Genomic DNA, 3,529 nt, shown 5'->3' with positions numbered 1-3,529 from the left:
CTTGTTCACTTGATCCGCCCCTGAATTTTTGCAATATTTGGGCATAAAATCAATCATTTTACATCACTATCATTATCCATTTAGGTTTACAAATGATAAGTAGTCTACTAACACTGCTCAAAAATGCAACAATATAACAGCAAATATTATTCATGTAATGAAATTTTAAAAAAATATGTATATATTTTAATAGATTAAAATCTTATTTTTAATTAATGAAGAGCCCATATATATTAAGGTGAAAATAGTTGTATTTAACTCGTCAAATCATGTGCGATGGTGGTGTAATGGTGAGCATAGTTGCCTTCCAAGCAGTTGATCCGGGTTCGATTCCCGGCCATCGCACTTAATTTTTTTTTTAATTTAAAGTATATGTTTGTTATTCTAATGCTTTACAATAACTTTTTTTTCAAGATTTTCCCAGTTAAAAAATATAATATAAATAGTTGCAGTACGATAAAACATATTTATCTTTTATTAAATTTTGAGTGCTACCATTATATAGCGAATATTTCTTTGTTATATTGTCATTATGCTCTTGCATCAAATTTACCAGATTTATTTTTAAGTAAATATAGTTGTAAATTTATATAAATGAATTAAAAAATATATATGGATTTAAACCCATACGTATATTTAATAGGCAAAGTTCAAATAAAATATATATGTTTAAATACATTTTAAGTACTTTTAGAAATTTAAAAATTTAATTCTTTCAGTAATTCATGTTTTTTTTTTCTTTAATTGTCAAAAAATTGCATTATATCCAGATTTTCTAAAATTTACATCCCAATAATGTAAAAAAAAAAACTGTTTAAGTTTATTATTGTATTTTCTAAAATCGTTGGATTTCTAACGATATATAATACGTCTATAGTACTACTATTGGTTCCGGATATGTGTTTTCAAACTGGTTTTCCTCCTATATCCCCTTAAGTTATTTATCAAATCCATTTTTCATACTAATAAAAATGTCAAATGGCTTATTATTATATATAATTAATAATAAAAAAAATTAAAGTAACTTAAACAGGTAATAAATAAAAAAAAGGAAGATTTTTTTTTAAATATTGGTTATTTACACTACGAGAATAAGACCAATCTGATATTAAATAACACTTAATAGCTCATTGATTCACTGAGTTTAATCAAAATCGTTAGAGCCGCTTTTGAGACAATCGAGAAAATTTAAAAAATCGAATCTATAAGGTAGTACGCTTGGTCGATTTTAGCAAAAATGTTCCTGGCAATAGGCCCACCTTAAATATGTAATTTCAGTTTCATACGACTTTTCATTTTTGAGTTAGTTGTTCATAGATACACAGAACATTTTAGGAGACTAGGTTTTTCGGACATCAAAGCGAGTATATCCATCGAAAACATATATTTGAAATTTTGTGCCATACTTTCGCTTATATATTTTACACATAGGTAAGTAAAAATAAAAAATATCCGATAGTTAAATCATATGTTTCTGTGTGATTTAAAAAAAAAAATCAACTTGATATTATTATATCATGATTGATAATAAAATTATTTTATACTATTATAGTGTTAAATTACCCTATTTTCGATTTTGTATTTAAAGGAAAAATTTTAGTTAATTTAAAAAATTGTAGTTAAAGGAAAAATTTAACATAGCGTGAGATAATGGAAATTTGTTCGTAAATTTTAAAAATTACAAAAACTATAAGTATATGTACGTTTCTACTTATTTAATTTTCTGACCTCAGGTTCGTACGGAATTAAATTTTCTTTATCTACAGTTTATAACCAATATTAAAAAAGGAAATAATGTTTCCATTATATTCGAAATCGTTTAAGCTAACCATTTTAATCACATAAATCTCAATTAATTTTTAGCTTTTTATCTTAAATGGAAAGTTTCATAATTTTTTTTATTTGATTTAATTACATTTTTAAGCATAGATTTTACTTTTATTGACTTATGGAAAAGTACAGATTATATATTTTTTAACGAATAAAGTATTTAATATTTGAACTATATAAAATACAAATTATTAGTTTCAATATAATTTTTTTATCCTTTCAATGATATTATAGGGTGAATAAAAAAAATATTAATTATTAGATTCACAACTTTGATATTATTTAGAGGATAAAAAATCTTTATATTCTTAATTGTTGTCTCATTTTTACTTTCATTTATCTATGTTTGACATGTGAAATAAACATTTTAGGTTATAAATTGACCCAGTCTCACAAAAACTCATTCTATTTGGTTTTTTTTTCTGCTTTTTTACTTGCACTGTAGCTTAGATATATGCCAGCAGTACATTTAAATTTCCCTAGCATTTTCATGCAACGTGGAGATTAAGGCTCGATCACGAGGCCTCTCACACTGAGGTAAGCCAGGTTCTTTACTTTGAGTTCTATTCTTTTACAATGATTCAATCGGACCTTGTACTGTATCAAATATAATATACATCTTATTACAACATTTATAAAAAAAATATTATACAAGTAATGTATTAAATATCCGGAGTAATAAAGTTTTCATCATACGACCGTTGATATTTTCTGTCAGCATTTGTCGTGATTTTATGATATGGACAAAATTCACACAATTTTCGCGGTCTAAACCCTTCTTGCTACTCTTTAGTTACAGATATTCAATCCCAAATATTAAAATTCTCAAATCTTTCTATATAAAATTTAATATCATTGATTTAACATGGTTTGGAGTTTTCCAGAAAGTTCAGAAACTTTTTTTTTAAATAAAAGCTCGTTGATCTCTTCGAAACCAATAAAAATATTCTTTTTACTCTTTAACAAACAAATATTCAACAATATAGCACATAAACACGGATTTGGGGATTTCCTCTCTTTTAAGATAGCTACTTTTAATTGATTAAATAATGTGGAGTGGCAATATAACAAACCATTTAAATGAATGAATGATTTCAGTGTTTAGAACATAAATCACGTCACAGTGAAAGTTCTTAACCTTAAAAACTAACTCTTTCAAAAAGAAACTCAAATAATTTTACTTCCTTTGAAGATGACATACTCTAGCTAGAACGATAACCTTACAACACTGGTGGTAGAAAGAACTGCCAAGAAGTGGATGACATACAGTAATGTGAATGTTGATAAATTTTCATACTCGCCGTTTCCAAATATATTTTGGATATATTCAAAAGATTGGAGATATATTCCAAATGTATCTTTTATAAGTAAACATTATGTAATTAGTATAATATTTTTAATTCCTAACAGTAAGATATATGTTAATTCATTTATAAGAAGAGGGAAATCAATTTTCCTAATTTTTTTTTATTGTTAGTACAGAATAAGGAGATTTCATATTATGTTAAAAAAAAAAGTAAAACTATTGGAACTCAGAATGTTTATAGAACGCTGAAAACCTTCCTACTTTAAACACGGTCGAAGAAAAATCGAAGTCAGAGCAGGAGAAAGTTTTAAAGCCACCTGGTGCTTGTTCCAAGTTGGCCATCACTCCCCGAGTTCTATCTTCTTACCTAATTAATTTTGCCTTCAACCTTCT

At 25.9% G+C, this 3,529-nt stretch overlaps 1 non-coding gene across 1 annotated transcript; it reads left to right on the top strand.

Annotated features, from left to right (window-relative positions):
- The first annotated feature begins 273 nt into the window (after positions 1-273).
- On the top strand, positions 274-345 carry TRNAG-UCC (transfer RNA glycine (anticodon UCC)). Its single transcript has one exon. It is a non-coding gene; the product is annotated as a tRNA-Gly (tRNA).
- The last annotated feature ends 3,184 nt before the right edge of the window (positions 346-3,529 follow it).

The sequence above is a fragment of the Halyomorpha halys genome, unplaced genomic scaffold, assembly GCF_000696795.3.
Source record: "Halyomorpha halys isolate HHAL.00 unplaced genomic scaffold, Hhal_1.1 Scaffold45.1, whole genome shotgun sequence".
In the NCBI taxonomy this organism is placed as follows: domain Eukaryota; kingdom Metazoa; phylum Arthropoda; class Insecta; order Hemiptera; family Pentatomidae; genus Halyomorpha; species Halyomorpha halys.
Note: the sequence above shows the minus strand (reverse complement) of the source record. Positions and strands in the feature narration are given on the sequence as shown.